General features: G+C 41.4%; 1 protein-coding gene across 2 annotated transcripts in view; it reads right to left on the bottom strand.

The window, feature by feature from the left end:
* PKIG (cAMP-dependent protein kinase inhibitor gamma) overlaps nt 1–15306 on the bottom strand; it is an 83970-nt gene that overhangs the window by 41902 nt on the left and 26762 nt on the right. The gene's annotated exons all lie outside the window — the stretch shown is intronic.

Genomic DNA, 15306 nt, shown 5'->3' with positions numbered 1-15306 from the left:
ATAGAACAATAATCCAGGAAGTTCACCATCAGACTAAATAGGAATTCCAGAAAACAAATAGAAAGGGTGACAAGTACAATAGGAAATTATCTAAGAAATCATGAGGAAAAATTCTCAAAGCTGAAGGAAGATTGCATCTTCCAACTGAATAGTTTAAAGAGTGTTGAGAAAGATGGAGAGAGACTGTAGCTAGACACAGTCTCCTAATCTTCCAGAATTCAATATGGAAAAAACCCTAAAAGTTTCTAGAGAGGCAAACAGACTGTTTCAAAAGAAAAGAATGGGAACGCTCTCAAACTTCCTACCAGCAACACTGGGTGCCTGAGCTCAAGGGAGCAATGCTTTCTGGGGGAAAGGGTCCAAAGGAAAACTATTTGGAACCTAGAATTTATACTCAGCTAGGCAACAGAGACATTTTCAGACATGCAAGGACTTAGAAAATTCCTCTTTCACTCTTTTCTCAGCAAACTCCTGGAGAACATATTTGCCTAAATGAGGGTTTAAACTAAGGAGAGTTGAAAAACAGCGATCTAACAAGTGAGGTGAAAGGAATGTCAAGAATGAGGATGAGGGCAGCTCCAGGACCTTGGCTGACTCTCAGGCCTCTAGGGAGCGCCAGTCTGACCACAGGAGGAAGGTGGGAGGCTCTAGGAAAACAGAACTGATAGACTGCTTGATAGGTTTGCTGAAAACTGTACTGAAAGTCTACAGGAAAGTATGGAAACCCTTAGCAATAAGGAACAAAAAAATCCTTATTATGAAGTCCAGGAAACATAGTCAAACAGAAAGGAAAAATAATTAGAATGTTACTGGCTCGGTAGTAAATAATATTTGCCATCCCATAACACTGATTTGAATTCAAAATGTGACACTGGGAGAAAAAGGTAAGAAGTAGCATGAGAAGTATGTATGAGCCCAGTGGTGTTTATAGAAAAACTAAAGCCTCGCGTGCTGGTCAATAGGAAACATCTAAAACTGACGAATAGCCGAAACCGGTTTGGCTCAGTGGATAGAGCGTCAGCCTGCAAACTGAAAGGTCTCGGGTTCAATTCCGGTCAAGGGCATGTACCTTGGTTGCGGGCACATCCCCAGTAGGAGGTGTGCAGGAGGCAGCTGATTGATGTTTCTCTCTCATCGATGTTTCTAGCTCTCTATCCCTCTCCCTTCCTCTCTGTGAAATATCAATAAAATATATTAAAAAAAATAAAAAATAAAAAAAAATAAAACTGACGAATAAAGGAAGAGCAGTATAGTGGTGGGTGGTCCTGGTTTGGATCTGATTTGAACAAAAAAAAAAATACTTAAGAGTTCATTAGAGATATCTGCTAATAATAAGGGATTATTAATTATGTTATATGTGATTATGGCAGCATATGTGTGTGTGTATGAGCTCTTATTCTCTCAGAGATACATGCTAAAGTAGTTATTAATAAAATGACATGATTTCTAGTAGCAGGGGGAGAATGGCTGTAGGCATAAATGAAATAAAACTGGTCTTGATTCTTGGAGCTGGGTAATGAGTGGTTCATGAAGGGTCATTATATTATTCTCTTTAGTTTTTTATGTGTTTGAAAATTTCCTCAATAAAAATGTTTTAAAAAATATAGCTATATAAGCATATTATTTAGGACATATTAAAAATACTAGAACAAACAGCTAATAGAATCAAAAGTATATGCTCTTGGGAACAGAACAGGAGAGAGGGGAAGGAGTGGGGTGGGGGTAGGGGATAGCTGATTTTTAGTGTAAGTTTTTAATGATACTTGATCTTAAAAAGAACAAAACTATGTGCATGTACCATTTTGACCAAAAAATAATTAATTTTTAAAAAAGAAATGGAGGCAATATTCATTATTTATTTTTAATAAATCTTTATTGTTCAGATTATTACAATTGTTCCTCTTCTCCCCCCCCCCCATAGCTCCCCTCCACTCGGTTCCCACCCCACCCTCTGCCCTTAACCCCCCACACTGTCCTCATCCATAGGTGTATGATTTTTGTCCAGTCTCTTCCCGCACCCCCCTCACACCTTTCCCCCCAAAAATTGTCAGTCCACTCCCTTTCTATGCCCCTGATTCTATTATATTCACCAGATTATTCTGTTCATCAGATTTTTTATTCACTTGATTTTTAGATTCACTTGTTGATAGATATGTATTAGCTGTTAATAATTTTTATTTTTACCTTTTTCTTCTTCTTCCTCTTCTTAAAAAATACCTTTCAGCATTTCATATAATACTGGTTTGGCAGTGATGAACTCCTTTAGCTTTTTATTATATGTGAAGCTCTTTATCTGACCTTCAATTCTGAATGATAGCTTTGCTGGGTAGCGTAATCTTGGTTGTAGGTTCTTGCTATTCATCACTTTGAATATTTCTTACCACTCCCGTCTGGCCTGCACAGTTTCTGTTGAGAAATCAGCTGACAATCGTATGGGTGCTCCCTTGTAGGTAACTAACTGTTTTTCTCTTGCTGCTTTTAATCTTCTCTCTTTGTCTTTTGCTCTTGGCATTCTAATTATGATGTGTCTTGGTGTGGTCCTCTTTGGATTCCTTTTGTTTGGGGTTCTGTGCGCTTCCTGGACTTGTAAGTCTATTTCTTTCACCAGGTGGGGGAAGTTTTCTGTCATTATTTCTTCCAATAGGTTTTCAGTATCTTGCTCTCTCTCTTCTTCTGGTACCCCCTTAATTCTGATGTTTGTACTCTTGAAGTTGTCCCAGAGGCTCCTTACACTGTCTTCATATTTTTGGATTCTTTTTTCTTTTTGCTTTTCTGGTTGGGTGTTTTTTGCTTCTTTGTATTTCAAATCTTTGATTCTTGCAATCCTCTAGTCAGCTGTTGGATCTCTGTATATTATTTTTTATTTCAGTCAGTGTATGTTTAATTTCTAGTTGGTCCTTTTTCATATTCTTGAGGGTCTCGCTAAATTTATCGGCCTTTTCTAGAAAATTCTTGAAAAACCTGTAACTGCGGTTTTGAACTCTATATCCAGTAGTTTGCTTTCCTAGAAATGGAGGTAATATTTAAATGGAGGTAACCACCAAAAGAATTAAAAGCAGAAAAAATTAGCCCTAGCCGTCTGGCCCAGTGAATAGTGTCGACCTGGGGACTGAAGGGTCCTGGGTTAATTCCAGTCAAGGGCGCATATCTGGGTTGCAGGTTTGATTTCCAGCCCTGGTCGGGGCAAGTGCAGGAGGCAACCAATCGATGTGTCTCTCTCACATTGATATTTTCTCTCTGTCTCTCCCCATCCCTTATACTCTCCGTAAAAATCAATGGAAAAATATCCTTAGGTGAGGATTAATAAACAAAAAAATTAAAATGGTTCCCTTAGGGTAAGGGGTTAAGCAGAATAATGATGCATATCTGAAATTTTAAATGATGTGCATGTATTACCTTTACTTTATAAAAATATTATCTATTATCATCAGTTATTGCTGTCAGTTTTTAGCAGGGCCTTTTGCTAATCCTGACATCTACAAACTGAACTGGTTTCTCCAGGTGAAGAATCCTAAACTACCCAGTGTGAGTATCTCTGTTACAGAAGACCGAAGAAAAACCAAGCAACGCTTAGAGAAATGGAATTACACTTTATTATTATTATACTGGTGGGCTCAGAGAAAAATGTCTTTCAAATTCTGAGCAAAAACATGGATGAAGCTTTCCCTATTTATATCTTTCCTAGTCCTTTGTTTTCCAAATTTGGAATGAGACTTCCGGACCTTCTGAGAAAGAAGACCTGTGTGCTGGGAAGGGGTTATGAGACCATATCTCAAGGTCTGGCCTGGTGCCAGCACTGACAACTCTGTTTGAGGCATAGTTTATGGCCTCTCTGGAATGGGAGTAGTCTTATTTTCCCTATTATTTAAGCAAGCAAGCAAGCGTTTACAGAAGCCAAAATAGCAGGGTTAAAATTTCAAACAGCAGTTTTTAGGTTACTATGCTTCATCTCCACATGAAATGTAATAATAACTATTATTGCCACTTAGCTATGTCTACCATTTGTCATTGGTTTACGTTTGTTATTCCTAATCTTTGTAACACTCCTGCAAGACAGGTATTGTTATTCCCATTTTAGAGATGAAAAGATTGAGGCCGAGAGACATTAGCCATTTGCTCAAGGTCACAAAGTAGGCCAGGCTCGGGAGATTCTTTCCATCACCTTACTGCTCCTTACATTCCACTAGTTGGGTACAGTCCAGATGTGTACTTTTACATAAACTTTCATCAACTCCATGAAATAGGAGAGACAGGATTATCCTCACTTAACATATGAAAAAATTAAACCTAAGTTAGATAATGTGCCTAAGAATCCAGTAGTATTTTCCTTCATTCCTTATCGTCTATCCCCTTGAGAATAAAATGTCAAGTTATTCATCCTCCTCATGGACATTTGACATAAGAGTCACTAAATGAATGCTGCCAAAGCAAGAATTTTTTTAAAAGAGACTATTTTCCCAAAAGGAATAGAGTAATAACCCATGGAATTTCCTCAGTTGCTCAAATGTCAGCTGCCCGCCTGGCATACCGCAGATCAGCTGCTAGCACCGCAGCTTGCAGCCGTTCCCAGAACCATTGCTGCTCTTCTTGGCTCCAAAAGAAAGAGCCGTGGGTGCTTCTGCCCTGAAAAGAGAATGTCTATCTCCTAAATCTACTTCAGTCAAGGCCATGTGGCCCAAGGCTTTTTATAGTTGACAGTGTGCCTCTAGAGCAGAGGCAAGTTTATAAAGCTATAGAACAGACTGTGCAGGCGTGAAGCCAAAAGTGGGGAACTGAAGCGCCTGGGTCCTCTCAAGCTGCTGGGTAAGCTAACGGCTCTGCTTGGCAGAGAAACAGCCCCAGGGCTGGGCACAAGTGCCATGAGCCTGGTGTGAGATGGGCTCTCCTAGCAGCGGAACAATGGCCAAGCAGCAACTAGGGGGAAGAAGCCGTTTACTGAAGTTCAAACTATTTCTAGCAGCAGCAATCTGCACATATTTGGATGACAAATCTCTGAGCTTCAAGTGAGCAGTGCTTTGCTCCTGGACACTCACCAAACACATCGCCTCCCCACACCACCCCCAGACCCACTCCCTAACACTTGTTGCCCTCGAGGTGTTTTATTTAAGTTGATGAATTTTAAAAGATTATAAAAAGAAACTACATTTTAAGAATAACCAACCTTTGTTTTTTAATCCTCACTCAAGGATACATTATTAATTTTAGAGAGAGGGGAAGGGAGAGAGAGTGGGAAACATCAATGTGAGAGAAACATCAATTGGTTGACTCCCATATCCACCCTGACTGGGGATCAAACCCGCAAGACCTAGGTATGTGCCCTGACCAGGAATCGAACCCACAACCTTTCCAACCAAGCTATCTGGCCAGGGCAAGAACAACTGACTTTAATTCATTCGTCTATAAGTTTAAACTACATAGTATCATTTTCTTTAAGGCGTGAATCACATGTTAAATTCTAATACATGTGTATTCTATAAAAAAACAACTGAAATGCAAACAGCACCTGAATGAGGTCCCTATTTTAACATGTCCTACACTGTTGTAATGACACTGAGCCCTGCTCAAGACTTACAAAGAGAGTTTCTGCCTGACTGGTTTGGCTCAGTGGATAGAGCATTGGACCGTGGACTGAAGGGTCCAGGGTTCGATTCCGGTCGAGGGCATGTACCTTGGTTGCAGGCTTGATCCCCAGTGGGGGGCGTGCAGGAGGCAGCTGATCGATGTTTCTAATTCTCTATCCCTCTCCCTTCCTCTCTGTAAAAAGTCAATAAAAATATATTTAAAAAAAACAAAGAGAATGTTTCTTATGACACAGTTTACATAGGATGATAAAAAGGTTTAAGAGCAGATCCACAAACAATATGTAATCGCATACACATTCCAAACAAACAAAAGATGTCTTAATACCTACCCACTAATTCTGGGGCAGAAGCAGTTGTAGTGTTTCATGATCATTAATCCCCCCTCCCCCCTTTCACTGCATTCCAAACAGGAGAGGTTTGCCTGTAAGGAAAAGATGTGCAGAGCCTTCTGCACAATTGTAACTCGCAGGAGGTGTTACATATACTTTTGCCAACAAACGTGTTTGGAAAAACCAGCCTACCTCTAAAAGCTGCCTCATTTTTACAGCAAAAGCAATGCTGTTCAGCCATGTCCCCTGAGACAGGCATTAATTCCAAAGGGGAAAACTGACTGTTAATCATCACGTACTATATTGGCTAAATTGTTGGTGGCTTTCAGTCCTGTCACACATCACAGACAGAAACCAGCATAGAGAAAAAGGGCAGTAAGTGAGAAGAAAGGTTTACAGTGTGAAGGATGATGCTGGACGGTTAATTTAGGAAGAGGGAACAGAAGCGACTAACTTGTTTCTTTTCCCTCTGCTAAGGAAGCTCATTAGAAGACAAACAAAAAGGTCTCTAAGGTAAGCTTTCAATAATGCCACTTTCAGGAGGAAAGTGCTAGTGAGGGTGAAGAAAAGAAACATGTCGCCCTGACTGGTTTGGCTCAGTGGATAGAGCGTCAGCCTGCGGACTGAAGGGTCCCAGGTTCAATTCCAGTCAAGGGCATGTACCTTGTTTATGGGCACATCCCCAGTGGGGCGTGTGCAGGAGGCAGCTGATCGATATTTCTCTCATCAATGTTTCTAACTCTCTATAAAAATCTCCTTTCCTCTCTGTAAAAATCAATAAAATATACTTAAAAAAAAAAAGAAAAGAAACATGTCTATACACAGTGGAAATGTAAATTATTTTAGAAAAATTTTGCAGGTCAACTTGTCAATATTATATTAACCATAGTTGTTTTTTTTAAACATATTTTTTTAATTGATTTCAGAGAGAGGAAGGGAGAGGGAGAGGGAGAGAAAGAAACATCAATGATGAGAGAGAATCATTGATCAGCTGCCTCCTGCACCCCCAACCCTCTTACTAGGGATGGAGCCTGCAACCTGGACATGTGCCCTGAAAGGGCATTGAACCCTGACCTCCTGGTTCATAGGTCGACACTCAACCACTGAACACACAGGCCGGGCATTAATCATAATTTTTTTTTAAGTGTGTGTTTTTAAATATATTTTTATTGGTTTCAGAGAGGAAGGAAGAGGGAGAGAGAGACAGAAACATCAATGATGAGAGAGAATCATTGATCGGCTGCCTCCAAGCCCCCCACTGGGATCGAGCCTGCAACCCGGGCATGTGCCCTTGACTGGAATCAAACCTGGGACCCCTCAGTTTGCAGGCCAACACTCCATCCACTGAGCCAAACCATCCAGGGCTTAATCATAATTTTTAAAAAAATAATTATTGTTGAAAGTATCACACATGTCCCCCTTATTCCCCCATTGACCCTCTCCAGCCCCCCCAGCCCCCGACCCCCTTGTGTCCCCACTCCCCGCCCACCCCCACCCCCCACCCTCCAGCCTGGTCTACATAAAAATATCTCAAACAAAACAAATCAAAACAAAAACCAGAGCTCTTTTCTTTAATAACCAGTAACCATGGATTTTCTTTTATGCTACTTTAAGAAAACGGAATTAAAAAACTAAAAGGATGTTCTGAAAAAAAACTTCTAATACTAACAGGAACCTGCAATCCCCGTTGCTGGTTTACACTGTTAGATCAGCAAATATTTATTGAGCTATGAAACGATAACAATGTCTGCTATTTGCATTGTATGGGGCTCTTTCACACAGATTGTCTCATTTCTTCTGCAATACATTTTCTCTTTGTAAGTGCTTATATTATCATTTCATTAAAAAAAAAAGTGGAAGGTAAGAAGGGCAAAGTGACTTGCCTAGGGTCATTTATAGCTTGTAAGTCCTGCAGCCAAAAATCAGAATACAGGCAGACCTACCTTTTCCTAAATTTACAGGGAAAACGTCAGTAATGAGAGAAACAGGAAGGCCAGGGGAGATAGCAGGATAGAAAGTGGAGAGATGATGTTAATATGGCACTGTTAAAGCATGGGTGTGAATGCAGATGTACTTAAGGACAAATCCTGGCTCCATCTTCCACTTAATAGCTGTGTGATTTTAGGCAAATCACTTAACCTCTCTGAATTCTGGTATTTCATTTGTAAACTAAAGAAAATAATAGTGTCCATTGCATTTAAATGCAGGGAGGTAGAAGAAGTGAAGAGGTACTAATTTCTTTATCTTTTACAGAGTTACAAAGTGAGTGGATTAAGACTGCCATTTCAGCCAATAGATGGACTATATTTCCCAAAACCCTTCTCCCCAAATCCCTCAAATGATAAGAGATAGTAATGAGATGAATAATATAAATATAAATTTCAGAAGAAAGGAAATCCAGTCTTATGATGATGATAATAGGAATTCTGCTCTAAATATGCCTTATCAGAGGTTTCTTTGTAATAAGGTGAAAATGGAAAATGCCTCAACATTCCTTTAAGGCAATTTGATAACACATATTGAAACCTTTTTATTTACTTTTGTTAATCCTTACCTGAGGCTATTTTTTCATTGATTTTTAGAGACTGGTAGGGAGTGGGGGAGAGAGAAACATTGCTATGAAAGAGATACCTGATTGGTTGCTTCCCACATGCCCTCCCCAGCAGCTGATCGATACAGGGCTAGGGATCGAGCCTGCCCTCGACCGGAATCACACCCAGAACCCTTAAGTCCTCAGGCTGATGCTCTATCCACTGAACCAAACTGACTAGGGCAGCCGTGGGCAAACTACGGCCCGCGGGTCGGATCCGGCCTGTTCGGCTGTTCTATCTGGCCCGCGGAGCCAAAAGAGCGGAGGGTTCTCTTGCTCTCCCCTCCGCTCCTTCACCAGCAGCAGTGTTAACATGGCAACGTTGGGAAAAACGGCTGCAGCTCCTTCTTCTGAGTGGATGGATTTATATCCGCCCATTCAGTAGAAGGAACAACCTCTCAATCTTCCTGAGGCTCCTTGTAATGCCCGTAGACACGTCTCCCGACATCACCCTGGGAATGCGGAGACACATTATCGTGGTGATGTAGGGAGACACGCCCCTGGAGAGCACAGTATCAGAGCCTTTCTGAGGTAAGATTAAGAGCTCTACTCAAACACAATTTTTTCCTGTTCCCACATTCTGTACATCACAATGACTTGTTAATAAAACAACAAAGACTTTCAGCTTTTAGGGCTTGTATCCACTGCAGTTTTTATTCCCACTGCAGATGCGCGCAGCAGGGAAAAAGACACACAGAGGACATGTCACACTGGCCATGCTGCGGCTGCATTTTTTTGCTGATACGGATGCGGTATCAGTAATGCTACCGTGGCCACTAACCGCATGTGTTAGCGGCAAAACAAATGCATTTTGCGCTGCCTTTGCTTCTCCCCCTTGAGCCTGTAAAAATGCGTGCTACAGGGCATTTGTGTTAACATGCACCACTGCACATTAGCATCAACGCAAACATGATGGAAACCTGTGTACCCTGCATTAACCCTAGCTGCGCTGCATTGCAGTACTGCACCACACTGCAACGGCAGCACGGCTAGTGTGAACGAACCCTAATTCAGTGGGTTGAACAAAAAGATTGTATAGAAATGTGATGAACTCAAGATTTTATTACAAAATCGCTTAATTTCAGGGTTTCAGAAGTCATTGGACAAATGAAAAACTGAAAATCAAATGTTCATATCTAATACTTGGATGAAACCCTTTCCTGGTAATGACAGCCTGAAGTCTTGTACTTATGGACATCACCAGATGCTGGGTTTTCTCCTTTGTAATGCTCTGCCAGGCTGTCACAGTAGGGGTATATATATAAATATCCTGCCATTTCCAGCTTTTAATAAGAAAAACTGTTGCAATGGGCATTTAAAAGTGGCACTTGGTTGTTTTTATAGAGTCCAGTGGATGCAATCTGACATTGATAATGGGCTCTTTCACACTACACATTTTGTTCTTTTCTATTTTAGTTTTAAATTATTTTATTATATTTAAGTTTAATTTGAAAGGCTTTTGTACCTTTCCTTTGTTAGGCAATTTTATTTTGCCTTTGCCATCTTCAATATAAGGTATGTTATTGTGCTATGATTCCTCCATTTTTTGAAGTTTCAAAATTATAATAATTAGTGCTTACATTCTTCTTGTTAAAATGTTTGAAATGAATAAAACTATTGAAATAAAAAAAAAAGACCGTACCCTTTTATGTAATGATGTTTACTTTGAATTTATATTAGTTCACACAAACACTCCATCCATGCTTTTGTTCCGGCCCTCCGGTCCAGTTTAAGAACCCATTGTGGCCCTTGAGCCAAAAAGTTTGCCCACCCCTGGACTAGGGCAATATTGAAATCTTTTAAAAAACGTACACACACAGTGTGTACTAGTATATGGGAACTCTCTGCTCCATTTTGCTTGACGTTAAAACTGGTCTAAAAGTAGTTTACTAATTTAAACAAGTGTACACACCCTTTGATCCAGTCCTTTCACCTCTAAGAAGTTATCCTAGAGAAATCGTTACAGATGTGTACAAAGACTTGACTCAGGTTGTTCACCTCAGCACTCACTGCTGAGAATAGTGAAAAACTGAAAACAATCTTACAAGTCCACAGTTAGGAAGTGGCTAAGTAAACTTTGATCTATCTATAGAATTGAATATTATAAAGTCACAATAAGTGATGCTACAGAAGAATATCTAATTGTTAGACATGAGCAGAGCAAGGATGATGGGTCGGGTACAGAAATTCACCAAGGCAGAAAGCCCCGGGATGCCTAACAAGGGACAAACCTGGGAAAACAAGAACCTTGTCCCAGGTTCCTCCCCTAGCTAGTCATGCAGTTTAGACCCCCTGACCTTTTCTTCCCTAAAGATAACATAGCCTCGGGTGTATTTCAGCTCCAGGCTCAGAGAAGCAGCAAAGCCAGACAAGCTACACAGTGGCGACCTCAGGACCAGCAACATTGACTAATGACCCCATGCCCTGGCACCAAACAATCAGTGGAGACCACGACCCTGAAAGAGAAATAAATACGCTTAGGACAAAGGAGCTAGTGACCATCTCCCTCCAGGGAGCAAGCCCCTGCCTTTCCCTTCCCCTCTCCCTCCCCTAGCCAGTGGTCGGCAAACTGCGGCTCAAGAGCCACATGCGGCTCTTTGGCCCCTTGAGTGTGGCTCTTCCACAAAATGCCACGGCCTGGGCGAGTCTATTTTGAAGAAGTGGCGTTAGAAGAAGTTTAAGTTTAAAAAATTTGGCTCTCAAAAGAGATTTCAATCGTTGTACTGTTGATATTTGGCTCTGTTGACTAATGAGTTTGCCGACCACTGCCCTAAGCACGTATCCCCTAACCTCTAAGGGTCCCCATGAGACTTGCAACCAGGGGAGCAATGGGCAGCAGCAGCTCGTCCTGGACTAACCCCCAGAACCTGTCTCCAAGGCCCCCTTTCCTCTGACTTCTCAGTGAGCCAGAGCAGCCCGCCTAGGCTCTCCTGCTGCTTCTCCTATGCCCTTCCTGTTTCACTGTCCTGAGTATATTTCTGCTGCCATGATGGACCCAGTACCCTTTGGCTCAGTGCTGTGTAGCCCTTCCCTTTGGATATTCCCATCCCCCACCCCCTTTTCCTTAAATAAATTCAAGTTTTCTGTATTCACCCTCTGAGATGGCTGTTTAGCCTGCCTGCACAGCACTGACTTTAACTCTTTACTAGTGACATGAAAAAAGTCTCATTTTCTTGTTAAGATGTATACAGTAGGGTTTCATATTTGAAAAAGGAAAAATAGCATTTTGCATAAAAAAGAAGACAAATTACTAGGAACACTGAAGATAATTTTATTTTCTTTCAGTCTATTGGTATTTTAAATTTTTCTAAAAAGCATTAGGTTTATAATAAAAACATAGTATTACTTCCATAAAAAGTAAAAAACAAAAAGCTATTTTTAAGTTCCTCCGGATGATATATACCAAGTGCCACAAATATGTATACACTCTGACTTATAAGTGAGAGAGATATTTATAGCAGTGATTAATAACAGTGAAAAAATGGAAACATTCAAAATATTAAACACATTGTCTGGCCACTGAAAACAGTGGAGAGAGACATGAGCCACACTCTGCCAGCTGAGCATAGTCTCCAGGGCCCTGCTCTGCCCTCCAATCCCCTGGCCTGGCCCAGGAGGTGTGTTGCCAGCTTGTGCCTGACACAGGGGGTGGGCACTGGGACCTTTCCCATATGTAGAAGGCACGCCTGAAAGTGGGAGGAAATGAAGTCTCTAAGCTCTGTTCAGGCACCGCAACCATATTCAAGCTACCTGATGACAGCAATGGTCATGAAGAGCATAAGAATATGTGGGGAAGCATGAGACTTGGTTGGAAAGTTGTAAGGAGGACATTCTGAGAAAAGGGAAGTGTGTGGAAGGCCACCTGCCCTGTTTATCGGAATTCCGATTTAGGGGAGTGTTGAAGGCGGCACCCCTAATTATTCCTTGACCTTTCCAAACAAGTCTGTGCATGTGCAGACCCTCAGGTGTTTACTGGAATCCTCATGCTTAATACCTGGATGCCCTTGCCTAGAGGACAATGTAAACAGTGTGTCCTCCCAAGATTACTCACCCTTCTGATTGTATCTAAAAGATAAACTTTATCTCAAACTGCTGCTACAATAAAAGGCAGGCAATTCTCTTTCACAGTGAAACTGTGTTGGAGTAATCTGTCCATCTATTATTGTTCAGGGGCTGCTGCTCAGCCCCAGCAAGAATAGCGAAAGGAGAGAAGCAGATCCCAGGAAAAGAAAAGGAAATAAAATGGAAGAAAAAGGAAGGTTTTTAGAAAGGCCAGATGGAAACCTGGGAGGATGAAGCAGGACCCTCCGGTCAGAGGGAAGTGCCCAGAACAGACTCCGGAGCTCTTAGCCAGAGTCCTCCTTCAAAAGCTTTGAGGAGACATCACAGAAAAAGGAGCCCAGAGCTTTCTTCTCACTTCCCATGGTCATATTGCTCCTGGCAGCTTGATGATAATTACACATCCAGTGGATTTTAGTACAATGAAACATTAAATCAAGAATAAGGCTATGCGCCCATAGTCCAAAGGTAACTTCAAACTAACGTGCAACCATGCAACCGTGCCATGATTTATAATAAACAAACTGTTATTAAAGCTGCAAAGAGGCTATTGTGTCCACAGATAAAAATTCTTAGCCAGGAACAAATTCCAGGCCTGAGGCAGCACAGTCTTTAAAGGAGAGCTGACTTGCAAAAGATGAAAGGGACCCTTCCCTCCCCCTCTGGCCGGGACAAAGGCTGTTGGCAGTGAGATAAAAAAAAAAAAACTGTAGGTACTTAATGTTTCTAAAAGTCTTTAAAAGCCCCAAGTAGGAGAACAAAAAGAAAGAAGACATACTTGAAGATAAATGTAAACAAATTAGAAAGAACAAAAGCAGGCTGGCCTCTTGTGTTAGAGGAACTAGAGGAAGCTGACCAACAAGCTCAGTGTGAATGTGAAAAAAGAAAATCCTGAAAGGAACAATGACACTGTGACTTCTGGATCCCTCAGATCCCATGGCAGGAGAACCAGGCTACTGCCTTATTCCTTGGGGAATAAGACCAGAAGACTTCAGTCTGGACTGAATGTATTTTATAGGTTCAAACAAGAGAAGAACAGAGTTATACCTGAACTATGGTCCCTACAATGCTTATGCACCCAACCAGTGACTATTATCTGCAAATATCAGCAAGGATAATTCTGATTTAGTTACCTTACAGGAAAGACTGATCTAAGTACTCCTCAACAGCCATTAGTTTCTGGCCATTTCGCAAGATTATACATACATTATGGCAGAGAGCTTACTAGACTTCTAATAATAGAATCCTCTATGACATGGAGACACCATCTGAAGCTAAGGACTAGAAGGGACATTTAACAGCAAAAAGCAAAAAAAAAAAAAAAAAAAAAAAAAATATTTAATTATAGAAATAGAGCCAATAGGCTCTTCGAACGCTAACAATCAAGACAGGCTCACAGCACTGAATGTAGTTAAAAATACTGGCACACCAGTTGAGGTTTTTGACTGGAATGTCCCAAAGGAACTTTGATGAGGACATCACATTATTCAGGGAGTTGCAAGACGCCCAGAATGAACATATGAACACTGACTGCCTGTCCTAGTCTCTTAGGACCCTGAGAGTAGCTCACTGAACAAGTAACTGATTCTTCTTTTCTCTCGCTTTGTTAATCCTCACCAGAGGATATTTTTTCCATTGATTTTCAAAGAGAGTGTGAGGGAGGAAGGAAGAGGAAGAAGAGAGAGAGAGAGAGAGAGAGAGAGAGAGAGAGAGAGAGAGAGAGAGAGAGAGAGAACATTGACTGGTTGCCTCCGCACACTCTAACCACTAAGCCATACCAGCCAGGGCAATAATTGATTACCTTAAAGAACTAATACAGCAAGTAGCTCCTGTTACAACTGTTCAGTCCTATAGCTACAGTGCAAAAGCAGCCATAGAAACAGTGCAAATAAATTAACATGGCTGTGTTACAGTAAATTTACAAAAACAAGTGGCAGGCCATATTTGGCCTGCAGGCCATGGCTTCGCAATCCCTGCATTACAGGATGGGATGCTAGCAGTCAAACGCATGCAGTGTTAAGAGTTTTAAAAATAATCATCTATGGTCATCTGAAGCAAAGTCCATACAGAAGGCAAAGCTATTGCAAACTCAGTGGTTGCTGTGCAGACCAATGAGGGACACAAGGAATGTAAAGGTCATGAACTGGGTTAACTGCACCTAACCGCCCTGGAGACCGTGAAGAAAATTACAGGCTCATGCTATAGGGCTGTGTTAGGGCATTAATTTCTGATGTCAAATATCAAATGTCATTTGTGCTGAAGAAGTGAGTCAAGGCTGCAGTGGTGTTTTCTCTGAAACAGCCTCCCTAGTGTGGCTAGGCACTTCTCATGGAACATGGTCCCTGACTGCCTTTTCTTCCATTTGTGTGACATTCAAGCCCAGATCCATCAACTTCCTGGAGACTCTATAAGCTACCTTTTCCGCTTGTACAACTAGAATGGATTTTGTCATTTGCTACTAAGAATTCTGATCAAGCCGGTTTGGCTCAGTGGATAGAGCGCCGACTGCAGACTAAAGGGTCTCAAGTTTGATTCCGGTCAAGGGCACATGCCCAGGTTGTGGGCTCGATCCCCAGTAGGGAGCGTGCAGGAGGCAGCCAATCAATGATTCTCTCTCATCATTGATGTTTCTATCTCTCTCTCCCTCTTCCTTCCTCTCTGAAATTAATAAAAATATATTTTTAAAAAAGAATTCTGACCAATACCTAATAAGCACCTCAATTATAGTTCTCAGCACCGTGCATTA

This window comes from Plecotus auritus (assembly GCF_963455305.1).
Source record: "Plecotus auritus genome assembly, chromosome: 8".
Taxonomy (NCBI): Eukaryota; Metazoa; Chordata; class Mammalia; order Chiroptera; family Vespertilionidae; genus Plecotus; species Plecotus auritus.
This window is presented reverse-complemented; position numbering and strand designations above follow the sequence as displayed.